This window comes from Camelus ferus, chromosome 20 (genome assembly GCF_009834535.1).
Source record: "Camelus ferus isolate YT-003-E chromosome 20, BCGSAC_Cfer_1.0, whole genome shotgun sequence".
NCBI classification, from domain to species: Eukaryota; Metazoa; Chordata; class Mammalia; order Artiodactyla; family Camelidae; genus Camelus; species Camelus ferus.
In genome coordinates this window covers 3,120,337-3,130,363 of record NC_045715.1, presented here as the reverse complement: position 1 = coordinate 3,130,363, position 10,027 = coordinate 3,120,337, and positions in this window count along the sequence as shown.

The following is a 10,027-nucleotide window of genomic DNA, read 5'->3' as shown; positions in this document are numbered from 1 at the left end:
TGGGAACAGAAGAATGCACTCTCTGATCAGTCATTAAATCCCACGTGTATGTTTTCTTCATGTAAACGTATGTAAATTTCAATGCAACAGTTCACACTAAGAATGAAAAAAGAAGTACGTGTGTGTGCCAGCAAGTAGCAGTCTTTGACATCTGGCTTCTTTGAAAAAAAAAGTTAACTTATTACGATTTTTTTTGTCGTCTTAGTTTCTGCTGTACAGCATAGTGATCCAGTTATACATAAATAAATATATATATATATATATATAACCTTTCATACCCTTTTTCACTATGGGTCATTAAAAGTTACTGAGTATCGCTCCCTGTGCTGTCCAGTAGGATCTGGCTGTTGCGAGGCCGGGCTGCCTGGCCGTGGCACGTCTTAGGAGGGGACGGGAGCAGGGGTTCATCTGGCAGCAGGGCCGGGTGGAGCGGGGCTGCTGGACAGGGGAGGGGCACCTCAGGAAACATGATAAACATGAGACACCGACACATGCAGGCTGAGAACAGAGGTTCCGAGGAGTTACGCTCACACTTTCTTTTCCATTTTTCATTGTTTATTACCTAAGCTGCACTATGACACATCTAATGCGTTTCCCTCGTTTTGGTGACAGTTCTCTTGAGTTCCTACTCTGGCCCTGCCTTCGTCTTTGGGAGAAAATGAGCATTTTCTGGATATTTATAGGTGTAATTTGGATAAAGGCAGGGAAAGGAATTGCATTCAGAAACAATCTCATGACAATATATAAAACATAATAAAGGAATGTAATCCCACAGACAATTCAGAGCCTGCCTCCACTTCCAAAGGACCCCATCGAAGCTGGCAGTCTCACACGGAAGCCTGGCTTCTGGCAGTGGAGTCTACAGGCCCGCTAAGGGAGGAAGGGTGCTGAGTGACTCCTTACTCTGATGACACGTTCCTCGCAGCCCCACCAAAGCTTGCTGCGTCTCGGAGCTGTGGACCTGTGGGTCTGATGACTGAGATGCTGGGAGAAGAGGACCTGTTCTCTCTTCTGCTCCCTTCCCTGGTGCCCAGGGCCAACTATGTTTCACTTCATTTGTGTTCAGTGTGTGTTTGTTTAATTAAATTCTTGAAAGCATCCAAACAGAGCTCAAAAGGGCTTTGAGAATTCAGAGGAATGAGACTTTCTTTTTAAAAAATTTTTATTTTATTTTACTTTTTTTTGAGTTATAGTCAATTTACAGTGTTGTGTCAATTTCTGGTGTACAGCACAGTGCTTCAGTCATACATGAATACACATATATTCATGTTCATATTCTTTTTCACTGTAAGCTACTACAAGATATTGAATATATTTCTCTGTTGTACAGTATAAACTTGTTTATCTATTTTATATATACCAGTCAGTATCTGCAAATCTCAAACTCCCTGTTTATCTCTTCCCACCTTCCTCCCCCTTGACAACCACAAGTCTGTATTCTATGTCTGTGAGTCTATTTCTGTTTTATATATTAGTTCATTTGTCTTTGTTTTCTTTTTTTTAGATTCCACATATGAGCGATCTCATATGGTATTTTTCTTTCTCTTTCTGGCTTACTTCACTTAGAATGACGATCTCCAGGTCCATCCATGTTGCTGCAAATGGCCTTATTTTATCATTTTTTATGGCTGAGTAGTATTCCATTGTATAAATATACCACCTCTTCTTTATCCAGTCATCTGTTGATGGACACTTAGGTTGTTTCCATGTCTTGGCTATTGTAAATAGTGCTGCTATGAATATTGGGGTGCAGGTGTCATTTTGAAGTAGGGTTCCTTCTGGATATATGCCCAGGAGTGGGATTCCTGGGTCTTGTGGTAAGTCTATTCCTAGTCTTTTGAGGAATCTCCATACTGTTTTCCTCAGTGGCTGCACCAAACTGCATTCCCACCAGCAGTGTAGGAGGGTTCCCTTTTCTCCACACCCTCTCCAGCATTTATCATTTGTGGGCCTTTGAATGATGGCCATTCTGACTGGTGTGAGGTGATACTTCATTGTAGTTTTGATTTGCATTTCTCTGATAATTAGTGATACTGAGCATTTTTTCATGTGCCTATTGGCCATTCATACGTCTTCATTGGAGAATTGCTTGTTTAGATCTTCTGCCCATTTTTGGATTGGGTTGTTTGTTTTTTTCTTATTTAGTTATATGAGCTGTTTATGTATTCTGGAAATCAAGCCCTTGTCAGTCTCATCTTTTGCAAATATTTTCTCCCATTCCGTAGGTTGTCGTTTTGTTTTGCTTATGGTTCCCTTTGCTGTGCAAAAGCTTGTAAGTTTAATTAGGTCCCATTTGTTTATTTTTGCTTTTATTTCTATTGCTTGGGTAGACTGTTTTAGGAAAACATTGCTGAGATGTATGTGAGATAATGTTTTGCCTATGTTTTCTTCTAGGAGATTTATTGTGTCTTGTCTTCAAGTCTTTAAGCCGTTTTGAGTTTATTTTTGTGTATGGTGTAAGAGAGTGTTCTAGCTTCATTGATTTACATGCCGCTGTCCAGTTTTCCCAGCACCATTTGCTGAAGAGACTGTCTTTATTCCATTGTATGTTCTTGCCTCCTTTGTCGAAGATTAGTTGACCAAAAGTTTGTGGGTTCATTTCTGGGCTCTCTATTCTGTTCCATTGATTCAAGACTTTATCTTTTTTTTTTTTTTTAAATTGAAGTTCAGTCAGTTCAGTGTGTCAGTTTCTGGTGTGCAGCACAATGTCCCAGTCATGCATACACATACATACATTTGTTTTCATTTTTTTTCATTAAAGGTTATTACAAGATACTGAACATAGTTCCCTGTGCTGTACATAAATAAACTTTTTAAAAAACCTATTTTTATATATACTGGCTAACATTTGTAAATTGGAATGAGACTTTCTGCAGGGTTATTTCTGCCTGGGATGGGGGAGGATTTCACGTGGGGAGGGCTGTAGGTGAGGCTGGATTTGAGGGAGGAGCTCGCAGAGGCACAAGGCGACAAGGACAGTGCATGTTTGGAGGCTGTGGTGAGCTTGTTTGGCTGAGCCTGTGGAAAATTAAAGGGAGAGTGTTAAGCTGAAGTGGAAGTGAGGAGGTTCCTACATGGAAGAGCTAGAGACAGTCACAGGCAACGTGGAGGGGGAAGGATTTGAGGCAGAGGTTGCGCCTGGGTCAGACGTCAGTCTGGTGGCAGTGCATAGACTGGACTGGACAGATGATTGGCCTGGAGCCCAGGGTTAGGGGGCTGGTACAGGAGGTCTGGGCAGGAGGTGAGCAGGGCCAGGCAGACAGGGCTGGTAGAGCAGATGGGCAGGAAAGAACAACTGATGCCTAAAGGAAGAAAAGACAGGGCGTAGCTGCAGAATGGGTTGAAGGGTGCAGGTGGGGACAGATGGCTGAGGTCTGTAAGACCCAGTGACAAGGAGTATGAGGATGCCATGAATGGAGAAAAGAAGCTGGTGTGTGGGATCAGATAATGAGCTGTTTTCCACTTGCGGGGTTTGAGATGCTGGGGGCGCATTGAGGTGGAAACATCCCACAGCTGGAAATTTGGAACTGGAGTCCTGGAAAGAAGTTGGAAGTGGAGCAACAGACTCAGGAGACAAGAGCCTGGAAGTGAGCCCTGGATGTGGGCTGGCCCGAGCGGGAAGCTGTGTAGGGCAAGAGAAGAGGACAGGATTTGGTGAAGGTGCCTCTTCAGGAAGAAGGAAGAAGAAAGATATCATGAGTCAGAACCAAAGGATTATGTAAAATTGGATGAAGAAATGATTTGGCTTTTAGCCCTGTCCGTTCCGCCCTCCAGTGCCCAGAGCCAGCGCCATGTATGCTGCATTTCAGGATTGGACCGGTCCTGGGTTCTGTGAGGAAAACTCATCAGTTGTGGTTGTAAGTGGTTCCAGGGAGTTAACTTGCTGGTTGAATAGGCCTCTGCTACAATATTTATCTTTATTGCAGGTTGTGGCTAAAACCTGTAGCCAGCTGCGGCGGGGAGGGCGGAGCCTTGTAAGCAGCGAGTGCCTGTAACTGTGCGCGAGAAGGGCCGACAGACAGTCAGTACAGAACCCTTAGTGTGTGTCGGTCTCTGCGCAGAATTTTGCAAGCATTTTCTCCCTTACTCTCTAATCCACTTGACCAGGTATTAACATCTTCTCAACTGACAGAAAAGAAACTGATACTCAGAGCACAGGGGACAAAGCTAGGAGGCAGCAGAAGTCTGGAGTCCGGGCAAGCTCACCCCACAGCCCTGACTACGACCTGGTCCTGAGAGAGACACAACCTTGGAAGTGACAGTCCAGCTCAAACTCCAGGTTTTACTTTTGTGAATGGGATTAACATCCGGGAGAAACACTGACTGATAGGAGGAATGTTGTTGTTATTCATTGCCATTAGAGAATCTCTAAAGATCCCTCCAGTGCTGCCATTCTGCGATTCCAAGAGATAAAAAAGTGAGTGTGTGTGTGAGTGAGATGCGCGTGCACGTGTAGACGCAGGGTGAAATCCGCACCTTTTCCAGCACCTGGTGGAATAATGCAGATGATGTGCGAACAGCTGAGGAGCTGTAAGAGCTGGTGGAGGATGCAGGCGATGGCGGTGGTGCGTGTATGTATTTTAGAAAGGAGGAGAGAGGACCCCTTTGTTGTGGCTTGGGGTCCCCGGACAGGTCTTCACCTTCGGTGGCGCGTCTCTTCTCCCTTTACTTGGGGCTGGGCAGGCCCCAGACAGCCTCCGACACACAGCCTGACCCAAGGGCTCTGCAGAGAGGCTGAGTCATGCTGGTCCAGGCGCAGGTGAAATAGGCTGTTTCTGGGAGAGCCTGGCTCCTTCTCTTCATGCTGGTCTCTGGTGACTCGCGGACTGAATGAGGCAGAGCAGGTGAGGAGTTGAGCTGACAGCTGGTACTACTGAGGAAGACACAGGGCTGGAACCCGACTCCCGCCCAGCACACGCCCACACCGCCACTCCTTTCTGTGAGCCAGGCTGCCCTGCACGCCTCTGCGTGCAGATGAGCAGCAGTGCAGGTTAGATCGCAGGGCCGGGGAGCCTGAAGAGGGGTCCTGAGGCTTCACCCGCTCAGCGTGAGAACCTGGCCTGTCTTTTGCAGCCACGAAGCTGGAGGGATAATTGACTTCAAGTGGTGCCTTCTCCCAGGCTAATTAGAAAGTCAGCAGGTCCGGGCCCTGGGATTCCCCTGGGCCCCTCCCCCTCGGAGGGGAAGCAGCCCCTGACCCTCAGGGGAGCTGACCGGGGGGCCGAGCCGGCAGGGGTGCCGGAAGTGCTGCAGGAGGCAGAGCTGGGGCCACACCTGGTAAACCCAGGCGAGTTACTTTACCTCTTGCAGCCTCAGTTTTTTCCCCCACTAAAGCAGGATTAGTAAATATTTGCAGGGCGGCTATGAGGAAACAAGGCAGCATCTGCACAGCGCCTGGAGCTTTGAGGGCTGGGTAAGGGGTGGGTAGGGTCGTGGGGTCTCTTGCTTCCCCCCAACGTGCGATCCCATGGTTAAGAAGACAGGATGCGTGTTCTCGTGACGAAGTGGAATGCAGAATACAGTTTGCGAGGTTTAGAAGGTGCTGCCTGGAACCATGCTCTGGGCTCATGAGTGTTTGTGGGTGCGTGGGAATGAAGGCTCCTGGTGGGTTTCATGGATTAGGGAAAACGGAGAAGGCAGGACGTGACCTGGCCCTTGAAGGACAGGTGGGTTTTGGGGTGAGACGTCCTAGAGGAGGGAGGTGGTTGTGCAGATGCTCACAGGGAGTGCGTTGTTTTCAGTGGCCGATGGAGGGAACCAGCCACGTGGAGACAGAGGGTTGGCCCACACGAGTGTGGGTGGGGATCTGGGCACCTCAGTTCTCCACTTGTCACCTCATCACACTTCACTGAAATGGCCTATTGAAATCTCTCCTCCCAGCCAGGTTGTAAGCCCAGGAGAGCAGAGCCTGTCGAGCCTAGTCACCCTGACCTGTGACCCTTGACACAGACTGGATGCTTGATGTGTGTATTTATTAAGCGAATGAGTGAACGAATGAGGGAGCGGTGGGCATATTGGGAAACTAGGTCATGTTCGGATTGTGGAAGGTCTGGGGTAGGAACTGGGAACCCGCTGGGAGTCTTGAATGGGGATGTATCTGTCTGAAGGGGATGTTTTAGGAAGCAGTGACCTGAGGGCCATTTGGAGGATGGGTGGAAGGGCAGAGGAAGTGCAGAGACAGCAGGTGAGAGGGAGGCCAGTGAGGAGGCAGCTGGGGTCCCGAAGGCACCAAATGCTGAGGCTCTAGACTCCTCTGTTACCAGCGGCGATGAGACAGAGAAGCAGTCACGGTCAGATGAAGTAAACCAGAGCTCCACAGACGTTTTCACCCTGCAGGCTCTTCTGGTGGTTTCAGTAATTCTTAAGATTCTGCCTACTTTTCCCCCGACTCTGGAACAGTAATAGTAAAAGTCCTAAACGTTTCCAGACAAGCAAGAAGAAGAGAGAAAAAGCCACAACTTCCCACTGTTTGCCCTTCTGGCTCAGCTGTGGAGAAGGTGGTGGAGGGCCAGCCCAAGCCGGGGACAGAGATCAGGGGCCTGGTGGGCACGGGGTCTGGGACGGTGGGAGGGCTGGGCCAGAGCTTGGAGCTGAGCGTCTTGACATCTTGGCCACTGGATTCTCTTCTTTGGAAAAGATGGGAATTCCTGGCTTTACTGGTGTGGAGTGAGAGGTACAAGAGGAGGAAGGATTAATAACAGTTTTATTTCCTGCCCAGTTAAGAACCTTGACCACTTAGGCTTTTTGAAATGATTATACACAGTGTTCTAAAGAATTTGTAAATTCCTCTCTAGGGATAAACCTCCAGGGAGAATGTACCCCAAGGGGATATTCCTGCTTGAAGAACAGAGCCAGAGCGGGGACTTAGAACCGCCTCAGAAATGCAAACAATCCTCTTCAGATTAAAGGCCTTGGCAGTGGCTTCTGTTTTGCCTTGGTGGAACAGTCAGGTGTTCAGGGACCAGTGGCTGGATAAGATCTACCTTCAAGGGTTTATGTAGACAAAAAAGCCTGACATTCCCAATTACTACCCCAGAAAGGAGATTAAGAACTGGCTCCAGGATGAGATGAACACAGCATGATTTTCTAAGCCTTGAATCTTCACGTTTGTAGCTTCTGCTATATCTGGTTTGTTTCTGGTCATGATTAGTGGCAAAGCATTGCAGACAAAGTAAGCCTGGATGCCCGTCTTCAGCAGAGCTAGGAGGGGAGGTTGGGCCTCTCTTCAGCCATGCTTGGGGGCAGAAGAACCAGAGGGGACTAAGAGGTGGGACAGTCACAAAGAGGGGAGGAAAGACAGTTGGTCTCAGGGCCTTTGTCAATAAAGGAAAAGGGGGACATCCTGATTAGAGGCTATAATGGTTAATTTTATGTGTCACCTTGGATGGGCCAGATGAGTGGTCAAACATGATTCTGGATGTTTCCATGAGGGTGTTTTTTGAATGAGATTAATGTTTAAATTGGTGGACTTTGAATAAAGCAGATTGCCCTCCATGATGTGGGTGGGCCTCATTCAAGCAGTTGAAGGGCCAAATAGAACAGAAACTTGACTACCCCTGAGCAACAGGTAATTCTGCCAGCAGACAGCCTTCAGATTTGAACTGCACCCTCAGTGCTTTTCTGGGTCTCCAGCCTGCTGCCCTATCCTACAAGTACTGAACTTGCACATCTCCATAATCTTGTGAGATTATGAATGTGGGTATATATATATGGTTTTGTCCTTCCCTAAAGAGCTTTGACTAATACTGAGGCTTAGTTATGGCAGCTCCACAGATTTCCAGGACTTCTGTTCCTAAGACTGCACGCAGATAGAAGAAACCAGCTGGAGCAGGCAGAGTCTTCAGAGTTAGCACCCCTGACTAACTCTGTCCATCATTCCTGCTTGCTTTGATCATCTCTGCTGTTAGCAAAGCTCAGATGAGCTCAAGCCACAGACAATTCCAAGTATGCTAAAAATTCAGAGAAAGATCTTTGCTACCTTTGTTGGAGGATGTTTGGACGTTATTTATAGAAAGGAGGGCATGATGATTACTTGCCAGTAGGGTTCGTTTGACTCAACGTTAGAAGACAGGTATAGAACAGAGGGCAAACCATTAGAACAACGTTTCTGTTCAGTAATACACTTCACACCCAGGAATCCCACTCCTGGGCATGTATCCAGAGGGCACCCTACTTCAGGATGACACCTGCACCCCAGTGTTCACAGCAGCACTATTTACAATAGCCAAGACATGGAGACAGCCTAAATGTCCATCAACGGATGACTGGATAAAGATGTGGTATATTTATACAATGGAATACTACTCAGTCATAAAAACCGACAACATAACGTCATTTGCAGCAACATGGATGTCCCTGGAGAATGTCATTCTAAGTGAAGTAAGCCAGAAAGAGAAAGAAAAATACCATATGAGATCACTCATATGTGGAATCTAAAAAAACAAAAAACAAAAACAAACAAACAAAGCATAAATACAAAACAGAAACAGACTCACAGACATAGAATACAAACTTGTGGTTGCCAAGGGGGCAGGGGGTGGGAAGGGATAGATGGGATTTCAAAACTGTAGAATAGATAAACAAGATTATACTGTATAGCACAGGGAAATATACACAAGATCTTATGGTAGCTCACAGAGAAAAAAATGTGACAATGAATATATGTATGTTCATGTATAACTGAAAAATTGTGCTCTACACTGGAATTTGACACAACATTGTAAAATGATTATAAATCAATAAAAAATGTTATATTGTTGTTTGAAAAAAATAAAGCAAACTTTAATAACACACACACACACACACAAAATACACTTCACGTTGATGGTTAACCCCTGGGTATTCTAGCTAATCTTAGAATTCTGGCTCAACAAAGTTTCAGTCAATGAACATTCCTGATGCGTACAATGCAATACCTAGCTTTATGCTTTGGACCATGCTTGTTAAATTGAATGATTGTCCTGATAGTTCAGGCTGAGCAGGGACCATGGCTGGACAAATTGGTGAGGAGTAGACAGCTGCAGCATGTTCAGTGGAGAAAATAAATGTCTTTCTGGACTGAAGTTTTTTCTGAGAAACACAGGGCTATGGCCAGATGAGAATCATTTTTAAACAGGTGACCAAGAACAGTTCCAGTCGTGGTTGCACCTGAGGCCACCGGTCTAGGAATCAGTCTTGGCTCCAGCTCTTTTAAGGCTGAAGTTAAATGTTGGCTAATAGGTTAGTCTTGAATTCTGACAATATCCTACAGTGGAGAGAAGGGGCGGAGAGAAATTTCTAACCGAAATAGAGAAGACCATTTCAGACATTTTCATTGTAATTGCACAGCCTTAGAACACTGTTCAAACACTAGGAGAGAAAATGAAACACTGGGCAGTGAGGTTTTAGTGGAAGGAAGGCAGACCTCATATTCAAAAGCCCTAGCCTTAGGAAGCCACTCACCAGACTCCTGAAAGGCCACGTTGTCCCTCCGTTCCGGGCCTTGCCACATCCTCACGGAGACTGCTTGTTTACCAGGGGAACAGCTCCTTGGCCACTGAGTCTTCACATGGAACCACTTCTAGAAGCCTTTCTTCTTTCTCCTCCGCAGCCCTGCTGCTGACTTCTCTGGGCTCTTCTCATAGAGTACTGCCCCCCAGACCCCGTGGTCCTCGAGGGAGGGAGCGTGACATGTGCGCAGTTACATCTCTGATGTCTTGAGCGGGGCCTGCCACAGTGTCAGTGGCTCCCTTTTCTTCTTAAAGTTCTGACCTTGCCCCCGACCTTCTGTATCTGGTTCAGCCCTAAAGCAGGGCTCTGTAGGGCTGACCTGTTCTCATCTGGCTGATCCCAGATGTGGACCTGCATTGACCGTAAAACCCCACTTCCTGCATTTATTCCTTACTATACAGTCCCCAGTTCTTCCAGAGAATGGATTTCTTTTCTCTGGACCTCAGTTTCCCTCAACTGTATCAGACACCTGCACCTACTTCTCCCCAGCTCTGATGGTAGCGGAGGTCGGGTGCCTCCACGTGACCTTCTGTCCATC